Genomic DNA, 24947 nt, shown 5'->3' on the forward strand with positions numbered 1-24947 from the left:
AAAATAATCTAACATATGTAGTCTTAGTCATTCTCATTATATTGAATTTTTTCTTAAGAGATACAATCAGTGTGATAGTAAACCTGCTTGTACTCCATACCATTATTCTTGTAGACTCAAGAAAAAAAGGGTAATAAAGTATCTTAAGTTAAGTAGATATAATTTTAGTCCGGATCAATAGCATTCAGATGCACTGAGTAGAGTATTATGGTACCTAAAATACTCTATTACCTTTTATTTGATTTATGAAAGGTATCTTGCTGTTCTTGAGGGACTTTGTGATGTAAACTGGATAGTTGACTCAGAGGAGTATAAGTCTACGAGTGGATATGTTTCACTCTAGCATGAGGGTTTGTTTTTGGAATATTTACAAACAAACATATATTTCTCAATTCATTATGGAATCTGAGAGTATTGAGTTAGATAAATCACGAGAGGGAGCCGAGTGCCTACGATGCTTTTTAGAAGACATTCCTCTCTGGCATATGCCTGTTCCAGCTATATTTATACATTGTGTTAGCCAAGCTATAATATCTAAAGATGAAAATAACTAATCTCAATCGGCGTTATTTCCATTGATTGGATAAAGTCAAAGGAGAATATCGCGCAACCTTTGACGAAAGGTTTATCCCAAGAGATAGTTAGAAATGCATCGAGGAGAAGGGGCTTAAGCTCATAAATTAAACTTGCTATGAAGGATACTCAACCTTGCTGACTGGAGATCCCAAGATCAAGGTTTCAAATGAGACAACTAATTTGTGGTGGGTAAAGGCAAACACTATCAGAGAATTTTATTCTCTGTCCCTTCCCTATGGTGTAGACGTGATAGTGTGATTACATGTGAATGATGACTTTTAAGAAGTCTTAATGAGTTCTATAGTTTCAATTTAAGATTGAAGTGGGGTGTAGAAGTAACACTCTTTATGGAAATTCACCTATCTGAATGAGGAAGTGGGCCGCTTCCTATGAGAATATGAGCTTTGATTCTCTAGAACATTCTGAGAAACAGGATATGTCCAGGGCCAAATTGGACAAAATGGCACGAGCTTGGCAGCAACCTTGGAGATATCACACGTGGTTGTTATCACTAATTACATCAAATGCTAGCAGTTCAAGACATAATTCACTGTCCCTAGCAAGTAATTCCGGTAATATCTCAGTAATAAAAGGTTCAAGACCTCATGGACACCTCTACCTAAAATGGTATTTCCTGCGATTTTTATGTGTTTTTCGTTTTGATGGTTTTGGTATTACTGGAACTTTGGACCTAAAGGTCACTAAGGTTTCACTAGTTCATGCTTTTCCACTTTCTTGAAAGATACCTATAGTCTCATGATAGACGCATTTATGTGTCTAATATAGCCCAATTGTATATATTGTTAGTACCCATTTTTGTACTTATGATGGTATTTTATTTATTTGTAGGTGTTTTTGGAAAAATAAGGTTTTGCGGCGAAAGTGACTGAATATGTGGCATTTGGACCTCTGTAAACAGTGAACCGGAAGTACCCCGAAAGTATGCCGGAAGCGCCCCAGAAATGCACCGGAAACGTCCCAGAAATGTCCCTGAGGAATCCAGAAAAATTACTATTTCCACCCAAAAATTACCATTTCCACCCAATTGCTATTCACACCCAAGCTCTGGTCAAGGGGCATCCATCTTCTCTTTAAATTCAAAAACATCTTTTTGGCGGCAAAAATATATTCAAAACTGGCAGATTTGTGATCGAGAAAATGAAGGTGTTTTAGTGCGATTCAATCGCTGAAATTTGGTGGGAAGTTGTGATATGGGATAGGGAACACATTGTGGGCATCAGATTCGATCGTAATTGGATGGAAATCCTGGTTTGAGTCACGAGCTCAAAACAGAGCAACGTGTCCTGTAACACGAGTTTGATTGTGTGTTTTCCATGCATGGAGTGTTTTGGAGGAGTTCGATGACTTCAGAGACGTGGGGAAGGTTAACTAGAGCGTGCAGGATCAAAGTTAATGTGTGTAGAAGCCAAAAATGGAAATTATTGTTAAATATGGACAGCGAGCAATGACAGGATTAATGGGAGATTATACGGTGTTATGGTTGGATATTTTTGTTCTAAAACAATATAAATACAAGGCTAAAGAGTTTAGCAAGTTTGGAGAGTCTTTGGGATAGTTTAGGAGTCGAGAAGAATCAATACAAGAGTACACAGCGAAAATCTTCCTGCTGGTGCAAGGAAGAACACGAAGAACATTAGACAGTAAGAGAAAGTCGTTGAAAAGTGTCGCTTAAGTGCGACAGTTTCCAATTCCTTTCTCGCGACTTAGGAACAACATCACCTCTGTTGTATCGTTCGTTTTGAACGCTTTATATGCGTCGCAAACACTGCTGTAAACCGTTTTTCTCCATTTTATCTTGATTGTAAAAAACTTTTGAGTATCAATGAATCAATTTGAGAGGTTTTTCATCATGAGTAGCTAAACCCAATCCCAGGGGTGACGGAGGAAGCCTTTCTCGCAATATTTATGTGGTAATTTTTATTTGATTAATTTTTGCAATATTTATATATGATTAATTGCATTGAAAATAAATGATTTAAATGATTTTTATTAATCAATTGTGTTTTCTCTTGATGGAGTATGCTTAGTAAATTGCTTTTGATACTTCATGCTCGCGATTAACAGTGGATGTTTTTAAATCTAATTTAGGCAATGATTAGAATCACAATTTCCTTTGATTGGAGTTATATTGTCTAGAATTGCATGATAAGAATTGTTATTGAATCACATAAATTTTGGTGAATGGTGGAATCTTGATCCCCGGTAAAAATTCTCTCCCATATTTTGTTAATATTGTGCATATAAAATTATTTATTTGTTTTTATTAAGTCTAAAAAAAATTATCCTTCACAAATCCGAGAGTTTGAACCTTCACTACTACGACCACGAAAAATCATTAATCATCTCACCATGTGAGAACTAAAGATGAAAGCTGTCAATACTATTATGATTTGTGCAATCCATAGTATGACCCTGGGGTCAACACACTTTTATGTGAGGGAGAGGACGTAGAAATGACTAGTATGATTTCAACACTTGCACGATCAGTCTGCTTGGATCGTGAGATTGGGATGTTGATTTACCAAGATCTTTTTGTGTTTTCATGTTTTATTGAGTTTTCATTCATGTGGGAGATTGTTGGAAAACGATTAATAAAAAAAATAATTTTTTAAAGTTTTAATAAAAATTATAATTTATTGTTTTCTTTTGTGAATGAAACTTATTAGTCCCACATTGCGGAGTTTCCAATTTTTAGTAGTTTTAAGAAACAATATAAACCTTTTAGTCCCACATCGGGGAGTTTTTCTTCTTAAGTTGTATTTGTCAATTATATAAACAAAGTCACTACTTTTGTAAAATCTATGGGAAAGGGGTTGCTCTATATTTAGAGGGATCCCTAAGGGAAACAACATTTTATTTTGTTTTCTCAAGTGTTCGAGATTTTCCTTTATGGTTTTTTCGGAGTTGCCAAGATCAAGTTGAGCATCTACAACATCTGCTAGTAGTAGGTGTAGTAGGGTGTTTTATCCTGGAGACATCCGTCCTGTGAGGGCTATAACATCACTCTTGAGTGTAGCCGGGCGCTAATGTTTTAAGGGCAACGTGTTGAATACGTGACTCACTTTGTTTTTCCAAAGTTTTGCCTTGTTGCTGTTGCGGAGATATGGGGAGCTCGTCCGTTTCATCAAATCGATCACTTCCATTATAAAGGAGCTAAGTATCAATAACTTTTTCTTATTTGATTTTTCCTTGTTTTTGATTATTGCACCCAACAACTTCAAAGGAAAAGTTTTTAGTTTTGCAGAATTTAGCCTGTCACGGACGTGGGTTAGATGTTTCTACTATAGTCTAGATATTGGAAGTAACACTCTCATTTCGGAAGCAGTTCTTATTAGGAGGGGAGACAATATATCTTACCAAGTTAAGAGATGTGCTAAAAAGACCCAGAATTTATGAATTTTTTGGTTGATTCCAGCTTTAAATTCCTGACTTAGAGCTTGAAGAGCTGTGCTAGGTGACACGCAGGAATGCACATAAGAACAGTGTAAGGTCTAAGGTTAAGATGTATGGTTATGAACTCCTATTGTATTACTGGGACTTTGAGAGCATCTACTTACGAAGGCGTTGTGGACTGTACTACTGAGTTTGAAATTTGTCCACTGATCATGTTAATGGTTTGTTAACTTTCATATCCAATATCTGCAGCTTACAGGTAGTCGACGATTGAACTGTTGTTGTTCAAAATCTTCCTTAAAGTGTGAGGCCTTTTGTAAAATTGTAGCATATTCTTGATTGACTAATATTATCACTTATCTTGGTTGTGAGTGTAAGCTAGCCAGGTAAACAATTTTCATGCAAAGATGAGGCGATGGATGTGGGAACGGGAACACTAGTTTGTGCGAATCAAAGTGTGTTCTTCTCAACAATATCTTGCAAAGGTACCGCGGAGCTCTACGGTATGATTAAGTTAATATGAAAATGTACAGTGGAACTCGTTTCAGGTACCAACCACATCTAAAGAGATGTCTTGATTGCATTTTTATTTTGAGACTATGTGAATCTTTTCTTGAATTAAGAATTGATAACGTAGGGTTAATAGTCTTAATGCAAGTCTTTTATGTGACCTTTATAATGATACTCTTTAGAACAATAACATTCTAAATTGTGCTGAGATTTTAAACTGGACAAGAGATGAGCGTCATCTTGCCATAACTAGTTATTGTAGTTGCTGGGAATTTGCACTCATTCAAAGCAAGATCTAAGCTTTAAATAGTTTTTAAGACAAGTTTTCAAATGTGGGGGATAAGATCTATGATGGGAGGTTTTGGAGTTAGAAAAATTCTGTTGTCAATAGATTTTGAAAATATGATCTCTAGGGCGTCTATCTTACTAGAGAAATCTAGATGTTTCCCCAGGAAAACCCTATTTCGGCTCTCTTTGTATTTTTGAAGAAGAGAGGAAGTCGGTATTGAGGCTTGACTTAGAGAGTATTGTTGAAGTCGAAATTTAGACTAATATTTTGAGACTTATAAACTCTTGTAGAGTGAGTTCTGGACAGTAGATATGTGATTATGGTCTATTTCAAGTAGGCATGGTCCAGAAAAATAAGTAATACGGAGATTACTAAGCATGTTTTCATAATTCAGTAAAATCACATTACTTTATGTATTAATTATGTGTAACCGTGTAATGGTACATAACTAGATGTTGAGAAAGTATCTTTGAAAGGTTAATCAGATGTGGGACAAACTACAAGGTTTGGATAAAATGAAGTATACCTGATGCAACCTGATTTTACACATATATTTTGCATAAGCTTAGATACTAATCTTATTGATTGCCTCTATTATGGTATATCTTGTAATATGATAAACATGTTTTACATCTACTAATAAATCGGTGTTGTTTAAGATTTGCAGGAAACTAATATGCGTTTGACGTGGTCTAAAGGATCAGTAGGTAATCAAAAGAAATTTTGAGGATATAGTTTCTGTCTAACGTGTTTATGTGTTGTAAAACAGATGTGCATGTCCGCGTTTACCCTGGGAAATCACAGGATGCTCTGACTAGAGGACCAGAGATTGGAATGCATGAGGTACATATTTAATTTCAAATATGTGACATATATTTCATTAACCTTAATTTTGAGAAAGTCGTAAAGAATGTACTAGTGAATAGTACATGTGTTTTCTATATGCTTTACAACCACCTATGAAATATGTGATATTTACGATTTGACTGAAAGACAAAGTTGATTGATATGATCTAAAGGATCGAAGTGAACCAGAAGATATTCTGAAGGAAATGGTCTTTGTCAAACTCGATGCGTTTAATATGGGTTGTAAATGTGCAGTATAACAGGTGTATACAAATACACTAGTATCTCAAAAGAATTACTTGGATGATCTGATCAGAGACTTGCGATGCGACTTGCAATACTTGAGGTACATCTTAAATTATGTATGTGATACATATTGTACTGACCTTGAGATATGTTGTTGTTTCAGGCTATGGAAAATTCTTAGCCTATGTGTGTACCCTCTTAAGGAGTGTCTATCTAAGGAAGTCCTTAAAACAGACATGATGAAATTGATTTTTTGAGAAATCAAAGTTTGTGCGCTTTAATTCAAGCATGAGAGGAAGCCGAATGGCTATTAAGATGCTTCTTTGAAGATATTCCTCTGTGACCGAAGCCTGTGGCCATCATAGCAGAAACTCAATTGACTATGTGAGTCTACAGGAAATGAGCAATGATAAAGTCTAGACATACTCAGAGAAGGCTAATTCGGTAAGACAACTATACTCTTTAATGAAGTAATTTTAGTTGATTCGTGAAGTCAAAAAGAGGTCTCAGTAGACATGTAAAGTCAAAAGAGAACCTCATAGACTTAGTGAAGTCAACAGAAAAATTAGTGGTCCTTTGACGAAAGGATTTTCTAGAGAGATAGTTCGTAATTATACATCGAGGGGGATGGGACTTAAGATCATAAAATAAACTTGCCATGAAGGATACTCAACCTTGCTGATTGGAGATCCCAAGATCAAGGTTTCGAATGAGACAACTAATTTGTGGTGGGTTAAGGTAAAAACTATCAGAGAATTATATTCTCTGTCCCTTCCCTATGGTGTAGATGTGATAGTGTGACTGCATGTGAAGGATAACTTTTAAAAGTCTTAATGAGTTCTATAGTTTCAATTTAAGATTGAAGTGGGGTGTAGCAGTGAACACTCTTGATGGAACTCACCTATCTGAATGAGGAAGTGGGTCGCTTTCTATGAGAATATGAGTTGATTATATAGAGCATTCTGAGAAACAAGATACGTCCATGACCAAAACGGACACAACGACATGAGCTTGGCAGCAACCTCGGATATATCATGTGTGGTTGTTATCGCGAATTACACCAAACGTTGGACAGTTCAACACATTGCGTTCACTGGCTAACAACTAGTTTTGGTAACCTCTCACTAAGCAAAGGTTCAAGACCTAGTGGACACCTATGCCTATTCGTGATATTTCTTGTTTTCAGTGTTTTATCGTATTTTCATTCATGTGGGGGATTGTTGGAAAACCACCGGTTTTATGTGAATAATTTTTTTTTTTATTATAAAACGGTTTTTCAAAATAATTAAAATAACTTCCAAAATTATCTCTTGGTTTTGTGGGGTAAGTTTAGCTTATATATTTTGGATTTTCACTAGGGTTTTGAATATAGAAAAAAACCTCTCTCGTATCCACGGGTGTTGGGTGCTTCTTCGTTTTCTATGTTTGATACGAGGGTTTTAAGTGCTAACGATTTGTGAGTTTTTCCGCTGCCAAGTTCTAGAAGGACAAGATTTGAATGTGCTATTCAAGCTTTGTTAAGATTGTTGCATCTAGGAGGCAGATGTACCCGTAGGACTATAGCATCATATTTTCAGAGTGTAGCCGGGAATTCTTGTCTTAAGGACAGTATGTTGAACATGCGCCTCAATCTGCCATTACCAGTTTGTTTATTCATGACACTTAACAGGGATCTATGATTCAAGACATAGACAATCTTTCCTGACATGGGAGACGACACAAAATCTCAAATAAGTATTCATTAAACTAATCCTTTTTTCTGGAGAAGTCTTCGCAAAGGATTTTGTTTGATATATTATCGTTTTTTAATTGTTATCCCCAACATCTCCTTCTTACGATTCAAATGGAATGAAACGGTTGCATAAAATCAAGGTTTGGGGATGACGATTTATATCCCTTTCGATATTTTTTAGCAACTGTTGATTTACCGTGCGAAGGCGGTGAAGTGCCATCAGTAGTTGATACTACCACAAGGGAGATAGATACGGGATCGTATAGAATTTCAAAACCGGTAAATGGTTTGATCTGTTTATTTGACTTAGAAGAGAGCCTCGGTGTTCGAGTGTGAAATCTTAGTACCCGTGAAGTTACACCATGGGTTAAATCAACATTCCTATCAAACTTAGATGCAAAACTTAAACACCCACATTTCCTACGCTCATCGAGGTGTAATTTGGGATTCAACCCTGCCACAAAGGAGCACAAAGTGATTTGTATATGGACTGTTTATCGCGGCCTAGTTTGCGAAGTCTTGACTTTAGGAGATCGTATATGGAGAAAAATCGACGACGTCATCCCAGCATACCATTATACAAATTCATATAGTTATGGAGATTCTATTTATGTGAATGGTTCCATATATTACAAGCCAAAAATAGTAAACTTCGGCGTTAAGGATGATAAGCCTAAGATTATAGTGGCATTTGATGTTGGAAAGGAAAAATTTAGAGCTATAGAAATCCCTGATTTCATTCTTGACCAGGTTTCGTCTATTAATCGATTGTCAGATGTACAATTGCTATAAATCGATGGTCATCCAGTTCTTTCAAGTGGAACAAGCAGTGACATTTTCAAGCTATGGTTATTTGATGACGATTATAACAATGGTTGTCGAAAAAGTACTTGGACTGGAGATACAATTGAGTTACCCATGAATTTGGTATATCCCAATGGTGTCGGAGTCTTGCAAAAATAGAAGAAACGTCAGATGTCAAACAATAAATATAAAGAACCGTATCAAACAACTCTACCACGAACAAATTGATGAGGGCAGAATTACAGGTTCAACAAGCTGTCCTTAACACATTAGTTCGCGGGTATACTCTAAAGTAATGCTAAACCCCAACGTGCGAAGATGTGTCCAAGATAAGACTGCCCGATATAACTTGTATTAGCACAATACAAGTCACCCACTCTTAAACTCAGCAACGGGGAAGGAAGTAAAACGCCGCACGAAAATAAAAGCAAGAAGATGAAGAAAAGTAGACCTAGAGATGGTCGCTGCTTGTGTGTTTTGAAAAGAGATTTTCGAGTTGTATTTATTGGAACATTAACTTGCAAATCAAGTTAGGTTTAGGTTTTTTCTTATAAAACGAGTTTTGTTTCTTGTAAAACAATTAAACACAAAAAAAGAATTTTTTTCCATAAATAAAACTCTTAAATAAATTATTTATCAAGTTAAAAACTTGCAAAAAATAATTTCAAGTAGACACGGACTTGGTGCTTGGTACACGCGCACGGGCATGGGTCGAAACATGTATTTTTCGCCCCACCCTCTCCACCCACATTGTTTTACAACATATCCATGAGAACATGGTAATATAGTGGAGCACCTCTTTAGTTTTCCACAATGTGGGACTAAAGGTTCCATTTCATTCACTCAAAAATGAGTGAGTATCCTTAGACCCTTAGGTCATGAGATCAAACCACAACAAGACCAAAAAATAATTTATTAAATAACTCATTTTCTCCAACAATCCCCCAAATGAATGAAATCTCAGTAAAAAAACGAAAAATCAGAGTACGGAAAATACCATTTAGGCAAAGGTTTCTATGAGGTCTTGAACCTTGCTTAGAGAGAAGTTACCGGAACTACTAGCTAGACAGTGAACTACGTCTTGAACTGCCAGCGTTTGGTGTAATTCTAATAACATCCATGCATGATATCTTCCAAGTGTTGCTAAGTTTGTGCCGTTTTGTCCATTTTGTCCCTGGACATATCCTGTTTCTCAAAATGCTTTAGAGAATCGGCTCCATTCTCATTGGAAGCGACCCAATTCCTCATTCAGATAGGTGAGTTCCATCAAGAGTGTTTACTGCTACACCCCACTTCAATCTTAAATTGAAACTATAGAACTCATTAAGACTTAATTAAAAGTCATCCTCCACATGCAGTCACACTATCACATCAACACCATAGGGAAGGGACAGAGAATGAAATTCTCTGATAGTGTTTACCTTTACCCACCATAAATTAGTTGTCTCATTCGAAACCTTGTTATTGGAATCTCCAGTCAGCAAGGTTGAGTATCCTTCATGGCAAGTTTAATTATTTGAGCCTAAGCCCCATCCCCTTCGATGCTTTACTAACTATCTCCTTGGGCAAACCTTTCGTCAAAGGGTCCGCGATATTCTCCTTGGACCTTGTCCAATCTATGGAAATAACGCCTGTGGAGATTAGTAATTTCAAAGAATCATGTCTTCTACGCATATGTATAGACTTTCCATTGTAGAAGCTATCTTAGCTCTACCTATTGCAGATTTGCTGTCACAATGTATAGATATAGCTGGCACAGGCCTATGCCAGAGAGGAATATCTTCTAAAAAGTTTCTTAGCCATTCGGCCTCCTCTCCTGCTTTATCTAACGCAATAAACTCCGACTCCATAGTTGAGCGAGCTATACATGTCTGTTTGGAACTCTTCCAAGATACAGACGCACCTGCTAGAGTGAATACATATCCACTCGTAGACTTAGACTCCTCTGAGTCTGCTATCCAGTTCGCATCGCAAAATCCCTCAAGGACGGCCGGATACCCTTCGTAATTCAAACAAAAGGTCATTGTGTACTTCAAGTACTTTAGCACTCTATTAAGTGCATCCCAATGTTTCTGCCCTGGATTACAAGTATACCTGCTTAACCTACTCACAGCATAAGCAATGTCTGGTCTCGTACAATTCATCAAATACATCAGACTTCCTATGACTCTCGAGTATTCAAGTTGGTTAACACCTACACCCTTATTCTTCATGAGTTTGCAAGAAGAATCATATGGAGTGCAAACAGGTTTACAGTCAAACTGATTATATTTCTTAAGTATGGATTCAACATAATGAGACTGACTCAGACTATAGCCATTAGAAGTTTTTCTAATCTTCATCCCTAATATGACATCAGCGGGGCCTAAGTCTTTCATGTCAAAGTTCTCATTCAACATTTTCTTAGTGGTATTAATAACATCCATGTTTGTACCTAGTATAAGCATATCATCAACATACAAGCATACAATCACACAGGCATCCTTGACAAGTTTAGTATAAACACACTTATCAGATTCATTAATTCTAAAACCACTAGAAATCATCACATGATCAAATTTCATGCCACTGTTTAGGTGCTTGTTTCAATCCATACAAAGATTTCTTCAGTTTACAAACCTTCTTCTCACAACCTTTAACTACAAATCCTTCGGGTTGTTCCATATAAATTTCTTCATCTAATTCACCATTCAAAAACGCTGTCTTTACATCCATTTGATGTATCTGTAGGTTATGGACAGAAGCTATAGCAATTAACATCCTAATGGAGCTAATTCTACTTACTGGTGAATATGTATCAAAGAAGTCTATACCTTCTATCTGTTTATAGCCTTTCGCTACCAACCTAGCCTTGTATTTTTCAATAGTTCCATTTATATTACGTTTTCTCTTGAAAATCCATTTACAACCTATGGCCTTAGACCCTGGAGGTAAATCTACAAGTTCAAAAGTACCGTTTTCTCGAATGGAATCCATTTCACTAATTGAAGCTTCTTTCCACCACGGAGCTTCAGGACAAGTCATGGCTTCTTTAAGTCTGAGGATCAGACTCGGCTAGGTATGTAATGCAACCAGGATAGGTTTTCTAGTTTTAACCCTTTTACCTCTTCTAGGTTCTATTTCTGGTTCATTTTCCTCTAAAGGTAATGACTGACTGGATGATGGAAATTATAGGGGATCATCTAAACATATCTTTCGAGAATCACGTTTCATAGGAAAAACATTCTCAAAGAACTTAGCATCCCTAGACTCCATGATAGTATTCAACCCTATGTCAGAAATTTCAGAACTCACAACCATAAACCTATGAGCACTAGAATGCTCAAGATAACCTATAAAAACACAATCAACGGTTTTGGGTCCTATCTTATTTGTCTTAGGAGGAGGGATGGCCACCTTTTCCAAGCACCCCAAACTTTGAAGTAATCATAAGATGGTTGTTTACCTTTCCATAACTCATATGGAGTTTTATCTGATCCTTTAAAGGGTACTCTGTTCAGGATGTAATTGGCTGAGAGGATAGCCTCCCCCCACAAATTAGAAGGTAATCCTGAACTAATCAACATGGCATTCATCATATCCTTAAGGGTACGGTTCTTACGTTCAGCTACACCATTGGATTGAGGTGAATAAGGGGCTGTAGTTTCATGTATTATGCCATGTTCTTCACAGAAATCTCCAATAGGAATTAGATACTCACCACCACGGTCAGACCTAAAAGTTTTAATGGTAGCATTCAATTGGTTTTCAACTTCACGTTTATATATATTAAAGGCTTCTAAGGCATCGTCCTTCCCTCTAAGCAAATAAACCTGACAGTACCTCGTACAATCATCTATAAAAGTGACAAACCATTTCTTACCACCTCTAGTTTGAACTGACTTCATGTCAACTACGTCTGAATGAATCAATTCTAAGGGTTTAGTGTTTCTCTGGACATTCTTCCTGAATGATTTCTTAGCATGCTTAGATTCTACGCAAATCTCATACTTATGACTTTTATCTAAAGTGAATTTGGGTATGAAACCTACGTTAGCCAGTTTATCCATTGATTTGTAATTTACATGACCAAGTCTACCATGCCAAACATTCGATGACACACACATGTAAGCAGAAGAATCATTCAATTTCACTTCAGGACAGGTTACATTAAGTTTGTAAAGACCCCCAGTCTTATAACCCTTACCCACATAATCATTTCCCTTAGTTACTATAAGTTTTCCAGACTCAATTGAAACTTTAAAACCCTTATCATCTAAAACAGAACAAGAAACAAGATTTTTGCAGATGTCTGGAACATCAAGAACTTCATTCAATGTGAGGGTCTTGCCAGATGTGAGCTTCAGATCGACCTTTTCTTTTCCTGCAACCTCTGATGCAGATGAGTTACCCATATAGAGTTTCTCGCCTTCCCCTACCCTCTGGTAGGAGGTGAACAGGTTTTTGTTCCCACAAACATGCTTGGTAGCTCCAGAGTCTACCCACCAGTCCATCACATTGGTCAACAAATTAACTTCAGACACTACAGCAGAAAACTCATCCTTGTTCTTTTCAACCAAGTTAGCATTATCCTTCTTGTCCTTACGATGTCTACAGTAAACTGCCATATGGCCAGTAACTCCACACGCATAACAAGCACCCTTTTATTTAGTAATGCTAGACTCTGGTTTTCGAAACATACCTTTCTTGGGAGGACCACGCGATTGTTACTCTCACCTTTTCCATCTTTGGAAGATCTATGTTCAGTCATATGAGCTTTATTACTCATGTCCCTTGCAGAAGACACGTTCTTATCTTTGGAGCACAACAACTCTTCCACTTGAATCTTCTTCCCTAATTCAACCATGTTGATCTCGCCAGTTTCATGTCTTAGATTTTTCTTGTACTCAGACCAGGAAGTTGGTAACTTCTCAATTACCGCATATACTTGAAACGTCTCATCACTGACCATACCTTCAGCAAGAATCTCATTAATAATCTGTTTAAATTCGAGGAATTGATCAACAACAGGCTTATCATTCGTCATCTTGAAGTCCATAAACTTCGCCACCGGAAATTTCTTGCTCCATGCAGTCTCCGCTTGATACTTTGCTTCTAACGCAGTCCACAAATCATAAGCACTGAAATTTTCTTTAGCATTGTAAAAATCATACATCGTATCTTCCTAACCATTCATGATATGATTTTTCGCCAGAAAATTACACCGCTTGTTATACTCGATCACCTCCTCAGTTAAAGCTTCAGCATTCATCAATTCATCATGTGGAACAAGTACATAATCCATTTCATGATGGCTTAGATAAAACAACATCTTGGATTGCCATCTCTTGAAATCCTTTCCATTAAACTTCTGTGGTCTTTCAACGTCGTTCTTTCCCATTGTTACAAGGAATACTAATGTGTTAAGATTGTTGGAGTCTTGCAACAATAGAAGAAACGTCAGATGTATCAAACAATAAATATAAAGAACCGTATCAAACAACTCTACCACGAACAAATTGATGAGGGCAGAATCACAGGTTCAACAAGATGTCCATAACACATTAGTTCGCGGGTATACTCTAAAGTAATGCTAAACCCCAACGTGCGAAGATGTGTCCAGGATAAGACTGCCCGATATAACTTGTATTAGCACAATACAAGTTACCCACTCTTAAACTCAGCAACGGGGAAGGAAGTAAAACGCCGCACGAAAATAAAAGCAAGAAGATGAAGAAAAGTAGACCTAAAGATGGTCGCTGCTTGTGTGTTTTGAAAAGAGATTTTCGAGTTGTATTTATAGGAAAATTAACTTGCAAATCAAGTTGGGTTTAGGTTTTTTTCTTATAAAACGAGTTTTGTTTCTTGTAAAACAATTAAACACAAAAAATGAATTTTTTCCATAAATAAAACTCTTAAATAAATTATTTATCAAGTTAAAAACTTGCAAAAAATAATTTCAAGTAGACACGGACTTGGTGCTTGGTACACGCGCATGGGCATGGGTCGAAACATGTATTTTTCGCCTCACCCGCTCCACCCACATTGTTTTACAACATATCCATGAGAACATGGTAAGATAGTGGAGGATGACTTTTAAGAAGTCTTAATGAGTTCTATAGTTTCAATTTAAGATTGAAGTGGGGTGTAGAAGTAACACTCTTTATGGAAACTCACCTATCTGAATGAGGAAGTGGGACGCTTCTTATGAGAATATGAGATTTGATTCTCTAGAGCATTCTGAGAAACAGGATATGTCCAGGGCCAAATTGGACAAAACGTCACGAGCTTGGCAGCAACCTTGGATATATCACCCGTGGTTGTTATCGCGAATTACATCAAATGATAGCAGTTCAAAACATAATTCACTGTCCCTAGCAAGTAATTCCGGTAATATCTCACTAAGAAAAGGTTCAAGACCTCATGGACACCTCTCTCTAAAATGGTATTTCCTGCGTTTTTTATGTGATTTTCGTTTTGATGGTTTTTGTATTACTGGAACTTAGGACCTAAAGGTCACTAAGGGTTCACTAGTTCATGATTTTCCACTTTCGTGAAAGATACCTATAGTCTCACCATGTGAGAACTTAAGATGAAAGCTCTCAATACTATTATGATTTGTGCAATCCATAGTATGACTCTGGGGTCAACAAACTTTTATGTGAGGGAGAGGACGTAGAAATGACTAGTATGATTTCAACACTTGCACGATCAGTCTGTTTGTATCGTGAGATTGGGATGTTGGTTTACCAGGATCTGTCTGTGTTTTCATGTTTTATTGAGTTTTCATTCATGTGGGGTATTGTTGGAAAACGATTAATAAAAAAAATAATTTTTTAAAGTTTTAATAAAAATTATAATTTATTGTTTTCTTTTGTGAATGAAACTTATTAGTCCCACATTGTGGGTTTCCAGTTTTTAGTAGTTTTAAGAAACAATATAAACCTTTTAGTCCCACATCGGGGAGTTTTTCTTCTTAAGTTGTATTTGTCAATTATATAAACAAATTCACTACTTTTGTAAAATCTATGGGAAAGGGGTTGCTCTATATTTAGAGGGACCCCTAAGGGAAAAAGAAAATATTTTGTTTTCTCAAGTGTTCGAGATTTTCCTTTATGGTTTTTTCGGAGTTGCCAAGCTCAAGTTGAGCATCTACAATATATGCTAGTAGTAGGTATAGTAGGGTGTTTTATCCTGAAGATATCCGTTCTGTGAGGGCTATAGCATCACTCTTGAGTGTAGCCGTGCGCTAATGTCTTAAGGGCAACATGTTGAACACGTGACTCACTTTGTTTATCCAAAGTTTTGCCTTGTTGCTGTTGCGGAGATATGGGGAGCTTGTCCATTTCATCAAATCGATCACTTCCATTATAAAGGAGCTAAGTATCAATAACTTTTGCTTATTTGATTTTTCCTTGTTTTTGATTATTGCACCCAACAACTTCAAAGGAAAAGTTTTTAGTTTTGCAGATTTTAGCCTGTCACGGACGTGGGTTAGATGTTTCTATTATAGTCTAGATATTGGAAGTAACACTCTCATTTTGGAAGCGGTTCTTATTAGGAGGGGAGGAAATATATCTTACCAAGTTAAGAGATGTGCTAAAAAGACCCAGAATTATCCTTATGAATTTTTTAGTTGATTCCAGCTTTAAATTCCTGACTTAGAGCTTGAAGAGCTGTGCTAGGTGACACGCAGGAATGCACATAAGAACAGTGTAAGGTCTAAGGTTAAGATGTATGGTTATGAACTCCTATTGTATTACTGGGACTTTGAGAGCATATAGTTACGAAGGCGTTGTGGACTGTACTACTGAGTTTGAAATATGTCCACTGATCATGTTAATGGTTTGTTAACTTTCATATCCAATATCTGCAGCTTACAGGTAGTCGACAATTGAACTGTTGTTGTTCAAAATCTACCTTAAAGTGTGAGGCCTTTTTTAAAATTGTAGCATATTCTTGATTGACTAATTTTATCACTTATCTTGGTTGTGAGTGTAAGCTAGCCAGGTAAACAATTTGCGTGCAAAGATGAGGCGATGGATGTGGGAACGGGAACACTAGATTGTGCGAATCAAAGTGTGTTCTTCTTAACAATATCTTACAAAGGTACCGCGGAGCTCTACGGTATGAGTAAGTTAATATGCAAATGTACAGTGGAACTTGTTTCAGGTACCAACCCCATCTAAAGAGATGTCTTGATTGCATTTTTATTTCGAGACTATGTGAATCTTTTCTTGAAGTAAGAATTGATAACGTAGGGTTAATAGTCCTAATGAAAGTCTTGTATGTGACCTTTATAATGATACTCTTTAGAAAAATAACATTCTAAATTGTGCTGAGATTTTCAACTAGACAAGAGATGAGCATCATCTTGCCATAACTAGTTATTGTAGTTGCTGGGAATCTGCACTCATTCAAAGTAAGATCTAAGCTTTAAATAGTTTTTAAGACAAGTTTTCAAATGTGGGGGATAAGATCTATGATGGGAGGTTTTGGAGTTAGAAAAATTATGTTGTCAATAGCTTTTGAAAATATGATCTCTAGGGCGTCTATCTTACTAGAGAAATCTAGATGTTTCCCCAGGAAAACCCTGTTTCGGCTCTCTTTGTATTTTTTGAAGAAGAGAGGAAGTCGGTATTGAGGATTGACTTAGAGAGTATTGTTGAAGTCGAAATTTAGACTAATATTTTGAGACTTATAAACTCTTGTAGAGTGAGTTCTGGACAGTAGATATGTGATTATGGTCTATTTCAAGTACGCATGGTCCAGAAAAATAAGTAATACGGAGATTACTAAGCATGTTTTCATAATTCAGTAAAATCACATTACTTTATGTATTAATTATGTGTATCCGTGTAATGATACATAACTAGATGTTGAGAAAGTATCTTTGAAAGGTTAATCAGATGTGGGAAAAACTACAAGGTTTGGATAAAATGAAGTGTACCTGATGCAACCTGATTTTACACATATATTTTGCATAAGCTTAGATACTAATTTTATTGATTGCCTCTATTATGGTATATCTTGTAATATGATAAACATGTTTTACATCTACTAATAAATCGGTGTTGTTTAAGATTTGACAGGAAACTAATATGCGTTTGACGTGGACTAAAGGATCAGTAGGTAATTAAAAGAAATTTTGAGGATATAGTTTTTGTCTAACGTGTTTATGTGTTGTAAAACAGATGTGCATGTCCGCGTTTACCCTGGGAAATCACAGGATGCTCTGACTAGAGGACCAGAGATTGGAATGCATGAGGTACATATTTAATTTCAAATATGTGACATATATTGCACTAACCTTAATTTTGAGAAAGTCGTAAAGAATGTACTAGTGAATAGTACATGTGTTTTCTATATGCTTTACAACCACCTATGAAATATGTGATATTTACGATTTGACTGAAAGACAAAGTTGATTGATATGATCTAAAGGATCGAAGTGAACCAGAAGATACTCTGAAGGAAATGGTCTTTGTCAAACTCGATGTGTTTAATATGTGTTGTAAATGTGCAGTATAACAGGTGTATACAAATACACTAGTATCTCAAAAGAATTACTTGGATTATCTGATCAGAGACTTGCGATGCGACTTGCAGTACTTGAGGTACATCTTAAATTGTGTATGTGATACATATTGTACTGACCTTGAGAGATGTTGTTGTTCCAGGCTATGGAAAAATCTTAGCATATGTGTGTACCCTCTTAAGGAGTGTCTATCTAAGGAAGTCCTTAAAACAGACATGATGAAATTGATTTTTTGAGAAATCAAAGTTTGTGCGCTTTAATTCAAGCATGAGAGGAAGCCGAATGGCTATTAAGATGCTTCTTTGAAGATAAATGAGCAATTAAGATGCTTCTTTGACTCTAAAGTAAATGAGCAATGATAAAGTCTAGACATACTCAGAGAAGGCTAATTCGGTAAGACAGTAATTTTAGTTGATTCGTGAAGTCAAAAAGAGGTCTCAGTAGACATGTAAAGTCAAAAGAGAACCACATGGACTTAGTGAAGTCAACAGAAAAATTAGTGGTCCTTTGACGAAAGGATTTTCTAGAGAGATAGTTCGTAATTATACATCGAGGGGGATGGGACTTAATCTCATAAAATAAACTTTCCATGAAGGATACTCAACCTTGCTGATTGGAGATCCCAAGATCAAGGTTTCGAATGAGACAACTAATTTGTGGTGGGTTAAGGTAAACACTATCAGAGAATTATATTCTCTGTCCCTTCCTTATGGTGTAGATGTGATAGTGAGACTGCATGTGAAGGATGACTTTTAAAAGTCTTAATGAGTTCTATAGTTTCAATTTAAGATTGAAGTGGGGTGTAGCAGTGAACACTCTTGATGGAACTCACCTATCTGAATGAGGAAGTGGGTCGCTTCCTATGAGAATATGATCTGATTCTCTAGAGCATTCTGAGAAACAAGATATGTCTAGGACCAAAACGGACACAACGGCATGAGCTTGGCAGCAACCTCGGAGATATCATGTGTGGTTGTCATCGCGAATTACACCAAACGTTGGACAGTTCAAGACATTGCGTTCACTGGCTAACAACTAGTTTCGGTAACCTCTCACTAAGCAAAGGTTCAAGACCTAGTGGACACCTATGCCTATTCGTGATATTTCCTGTTATCAGTATTTTATCGTATTTTCATTCATGTTGGGGATTGTTGGAAAACCACCGGTTTTATGTGAATAAATTTTTTTTTATTATAAAACGGTTTTTCAAAATAATTAAAATAACTTCCAAAATTATCTCTTGGTTTTGTGGGGTAAGTTTAGCTTATATATTTTGGATTTTCACTAGGGTTTTGAATATAGAAAAAAACCTCTCTCGTATCCACGGGCGTTGGGTGCTTCTTCTTCGTTTTCTATGTTTGATACGAGGGTTTTAAGTGCTAACGATTTGTGAGTTTTTCCGCTGCCAAGTTCTAGAAGGACAAGATTTGAATGTGCTATTCAAGCTTTGTTAAGATTGTTGTATCTTGGAGGCAAATGTACCCGTAGGGCTATAGCATCATCTTTTTAGAGTGTAGCCGGGCATTCTTGTCTTAAGGAGAGCATGTTGAACATGCGCCTCAATCTGCCATTACCAGTTTGTTTATTCATGACACTTAACCGTGATCCATGATTCAAGACATAGACAATCTTTCCTGACATGGGAGACGACACAAAATCTCAAATAAGTATTCATTAAACTAATTTGTTTGATATATTATCGTTTTTTAATTGTTATCCCCAACATCTCCTTCTTACGGTTCCAATGGAAAGAAACGGTTACATAAAATCAAGGTTTGGGGATGACGATTTATATCCCTTTCGATATTTTTTTAGCAACTGCTGATTTACTGTGGAAGGCGGTGAAGTGCCATCAGTAGTTGATACTACCACAAGGGAGATAGATACGGGATCGTATAGAATTTCAAAACCGGTAAATGGTTTGATCTGTTTATTTGACTTAGAAGAGAGCCTCGGTGTTCGAGTGTGCAATCTTAGTACCCGTGAAGGTACACCATGGGTTAAATCAACATTCCTATCAAACTTAGATGCAAAACTTAAACACCCACATTGCCTGCGCTCATTCGACCCTGCCACAAAGGAGCACAAAGTGATTTGTATATGGACTGTTTATCGCGGCCGAGTTTCCGAAGTCTTGACTTTAGGAGATTGTACATGGAGAAAAATAGACGACGTCATCCCAGCATACCATTATACAAATTCATATAGTTATGGAGATTCTATTTATGTGAATGGTTCCACATATTACAAGCCAAAAATAGTAAACTTCGGCGTTGAGGATGATAAGCCTAAGATTATAGTGGCATTTGATGTTGGAAAGGAAAAATTTAGAGCTACAGAAATCCCTGATTTCATTCTTGACCAGGTTTCGTCTATTAATCCATTGTCAGATGTACAATTGCTAGAAATCGATGGTCATCCAGCTCTCTCAAGTGGAACAAGCGGTGACATTTTCAAGCTATGGTTATTTGATGACGATTATAACAATGGTTGTCGAAAAAGTACTTGGACTGGAGATACAATTGAGTTACCCATGAATTTGGTGTATCCCAATGGTGATAGGGTTGGGTCTCACCGAAGTGTTCGTTTCCATTCAGTTGCAGGAACAGACTTTATAATCATTTATTTATATAGCTGCAATGGATGTTGGAATGGTTATGATTTTGCACCCCAAGTCTCTACTTATTCTTACAATTGGAGAACAAAGGTTTTCGCAGAGATCAAAATCATGGGGATCCCAGCAGGACCGCATCTTAAGTTCGTACCATGTATATCAACTTTCGCGGAGAGTCTTTTTCCTGTTCTGTAGCCAGCATACAACACTCAACATCTTGGAAAATATTTAACGACGGATCTTGTTATTATCCACAGTTATGGTGTTTGCTTTCGAAATGCAATGAATTCAAAGGATTCTTCTAGCTCGTTGAAGGTCACTTGGCGGTGGGAGGTCTGCACCCCCTTTAATGATTACCGTTGAGTATTGTTTTGGTTTATTTTGTAGTCTCTACCATTAGATCATTTTAAAAAGAACTTCAATTGGCTTTTTACATGGATATATAATCTTCCCTAGCTTAGATCGTTATGATATCCTACGGATGTAGTATTTTGCGTCACATTTTGTGCTTAAACTTAAACAAGTCCATTTTATTTTATTTTTTATTTTTTCCTTTTGAATTTTCATTTTTGTATTTAATCAAAGTCAATTAAGATTAAGATGAGAGTAACATTATACTTTCATATTTTGGTGTGCGAGGGATATGGTCACCACTTGAATATGACACAAGTCAAATTCAGGGTGAATCGGTAAAGACATGCATTTTTGGTTGATATCCAATCCAACACGATAATAATTGAAACTAAATACTCGATTCCCATTCATTCTGACCCCACAAAAAAATGACGTGGATAATTATGGGTTGAATATTATCGAATAGAATTTTTTCATAAATTCTGGCCCTACACCTTATTTACATTGCCCACTCACCTTAACCAGTTACCCCACTTTATCGAACGCTCCAACATTTACCCCAACTTTCCCACTCTTGCCGTTCATAACGTGTCCACCCAAAAACTGCCTTCACTTTTGTTTTTTCCGGAAATCTCTATAATCAAGGAATTAAACTAAAACCTAACTTTGCCGAGCCTTTCCTACGAGTTTTTTTTGCCCGTACTTCCTATCTCCAGGATTATTTTGCATAGTGATTGTGTGATTGATGTATGTTTTTTTTTCTTTCTGTGTTGTTGTGTTGCAGAAATTAGGAGCCCTGAAATCTCTTACAATCTGGAATTTGAGTTCTGTATCTGAAACATGGGGTTTGTGCAACTACATTCTCCCTGGGTTTCCATGATTTTTCAGAAAAGTGATTCCTACAGTAGATGAATTATTTCGGCACCGCATGTTTTCTTTCTTAAGTTGCGCATGACGTGTTTGCTAAAACGCCTTACTAAGAACGAAGGTCTATTAAAATCCAGATCTAACAGCCTTGAATCCTTTAGGAAAAATGGTGGATTCTTTCCTGAATGTGGTGGGTCATTTTCTGAATATGAATCCAACCGTCGATTTAGTAATTTAACGGTAAAAAAGTCGGTTTGAGCGGGATAGCTACCCACAAAACGGTGCGGGATAGCATTGTCTATGAGTTAATGGTGATATGACTGATTCTGAAAACAACAGTTGTTGGTGGAAAAGCTCACATGTACTCTTTTTCTCTATCTTTCTCTTCTTTCATATTAGGAATTTTGATTTGACTGAATTTTAGAAATTGAGTATTATAATTAGGGAGAATTAGTGGCAGTATAGATAGATGATTTGTGCTTGAATTTTTGAAAGGTGGGTATTGCAATTAAGTAATATCCTAAGATGCATATTTTAAACAATGACATGGGTCTTGATCTTTGGGTTTTCCTTATCTTGAAAGTGTTGGAATTTTGTGAATTATAGTGGAATTGATGATTCATGATGTACTTAAGTTTGTCGGTTCGAACATTTTTACATTCTGTGTGATTGAATTTTAGCAATTCGGCAAGAATTACAAGTAATTACAGCCTATCTCCAACCCGAAACTTAGAGAGGGATATGTGCTTTATGACATAATAGCGGTTAATGGTCATCTTTTGTCGATGGTTTTGCATTAATTGTTCTTTATATTTTGCATGAGAATCAATCATTTGGTGCTTATTTGATGTTAGATAGAAGAAGGCACAAAAAGTATAGTTGTAGAGAAATTTAAAAAAACAAAAATGGCATATTTGTTGGCTAATTGTATGAACTTTTTAAACTAAACTCTTTGTTGTTGAATCCAGGTGTGGAAATGAACTGAGACCAAAGAATGAGACGAAGCAGGAAATAATAGCAATCTCATCAATTCAACCAAACAGAAATGATCCCGTGCCTGTCATCCAACTCTCTTGGCAGCGAAGGTCGGGTACTTCAAATATCTTTTTAAGTAAATGAACATTTATTTTGATTAGACTTCAAGATCAGGATACAACCTTAATTTTTTTAGCAATAACCCCTTTGACATTCTTCAGGAATTCACTTGCTTTTCCCAGCTTTGTCTCTCTAATAAAGGAATAAATCATAATTTTTGAAGGATTTCAGGTTGCTTTAATAGACCTTCATTATTTTATGTACCCTTTGATTGCTCATCGCAGAATTTGAATAGATTCTTGAGGATAAATAGCAAAATTCCTTAGGCTTGGTTTGCTAGGAATCTAATTTAAAACATCAATTAGTGGTTGTGGATTGTTGTTATTATGGTATTACAAGAAAAATTTACATATATTTGTGTATTTTAGAGCTTAAGTGGTAATCCATATATGTGTGTGTATGCTAGCAGAGATCAATATCGTGTTAAGAAACTCTCAATACCTCATCCCTCGCAGCACCAGATGTCACAGAACCCATAGCTTCCACAACATGATTTGAAGAATCACCAGTTATACTCCTTGCGAGAAAAACTGTATACTGCATTTTTGGGAGCAAGCACTTGTAATGCATATTCTGAACGTATTAATTCATGCGAATCATGAAAGAATTTGTAATAAAGAATGTGCCTTTGAGGCATTAGATCTGATAAACAATATAACTTCCAGCTAATTTCAATATGGCTTTGAATTGATCGATGTGCCTTTATTTTCCGTTAATAAGATTCAAGAGTACGGTGTGCTGGATTGGACGAGGGTGAGTAGGTAAGTTTTTATTATTATATGTTCCTTTTGTATTTGCTAAGAGTATTGCCAATTATTTAGACAAATAATTCTTAAAAAAAATTGTGACTGTTAATGATTACGGTGACATTTCCATTTCAATGAATGATTCTTAGTTTGGACCATTTCAAGGTTTGTTGATCTTTGGCTTCGGAATCTCTTTGGATCATCATGGACATTTCTCACCGTCATCGTGGTGTAAGCATACATGGTTGGATTTCTTCTGTTAGATGAAAGGAACGAGTTTCAGTCCATAGTATTTGTTTCTTCATGTGCAGCTAAGTTCTGTATTGGTTAGGCGAGAATGTTTTGGCGGTTCGGAAGCCTCTTCTTGCTGTTTTGTGAGTACGAAGATGGCATCTGCTAAGGCGGAAGCAAATGAATTTGAGGAGTTCAATCATTTTTTGTAGAGTGTAACATCTGACTCAAGAATAAGGACAATACGTGCTGCCAACTGTGGACCTTAATCATACCCTTGGAACCTCATACGATGTGGAGGATGAGAAATACATGACACCATATAAATGCCGCAATTCAGCGTGTCGTCGACAACTAAGGATATGATGTATAAAGGGTAGCTGGGAATAACAAAACAAACCACATTAAATCATTCACATGATTTCAGAAATGAGTGATTAAAGAGGGCTATTTATTGCTCAATTAGGGTTTATTTGAATGACTATTTATGTTTTGTTTTTTTTGCAGTTAATTGCCTATACAAATGATAATTGTTGAGGATAAATTACAATGTGAAAGTCCAACGAGTTTGTAGCTCAAAGTCCCATCTATATCGGTTAGTTGCTATATTTATTCAGGTTATTAGTTTTAACAACGCCCCAGCAACATAAATACATGGCCGCACAGGTTAGAGACAAAACAAACAAATTAAGGTGTACCCGGTGCGAACCACGATTTGCTATCTAGTTTTGCTTATTGGGATGCATGGTGGGAAACCCCATTATTGGTGCAACGTATTGGTACGTCGTGAATTTTTTTTTTTTGAAGCATGCAATTTATTGATAGGAAAATAGTATGTCGTGATAGTTAATTCAAGGTACACTACATCATTTTTCTATTTTTGAAAATGTTAATATGTTATACAGCCAGCTAAATAAAAGCGATATGGCAATGTTATGTGGCCAGATTTAGATTGTCTCTAATTTTTCAAACAAAAAACAGTAGGAAAATAAACACTAAATTTTTTTAGTTTTTTTTTCTTATTAATTTTTAAAAGAAAATTTGCGGTAAATTAACTTGTTTTTGACCGTTCCCATTAACACTTAGTCTCGAAAATTTATTCATCT

The 24947-nt window shown here is 36.3% G+C and overlaps 1 long non-coding RNA gene across 2 annotated transcripts; it reads left to right on the forward strand.

Moving 5' to 3' along the window:
- Positions 1-21461: 21461 nt before the first annotated feature.
- On the forward strand, positions 21462-24610 carry LOC113321645. Of its 2 annotated transcripts, XR_003346818.1 has the most exons (4): positions 21462-22130; positions 22738-22854; positions 23274-23625; positions 23776-24610. It is a non-coding gene; the product is annotated as an uncharacterized LOC113321645 (long non-coding RNA). The 2 variants fall into 2 exon arrangements; XR_003346817.1 differs by having other exon boundaries at positions 21465-22130; positions 23274-24610.
- The last annotated feature ends 337 nt before the right edge of the window (positions 24611-24947 follow it).

The sequence above is a fragment of the Papaver somniferum genome, chromosome 11, assembly GCF_003573695.1.
Source record: "Papaver somniferum cultivar HN1 chromosome 11, ASM357369v1, whole genome shotgun sequence".
In the NCBI taxonomy this organism is placed as follows: Eukaryota; Viridiplantae; Streptophyta; class Magnoliopsida; order Ranunculales; family Papaveraceae; genus Papaver; species Papaver somniferum.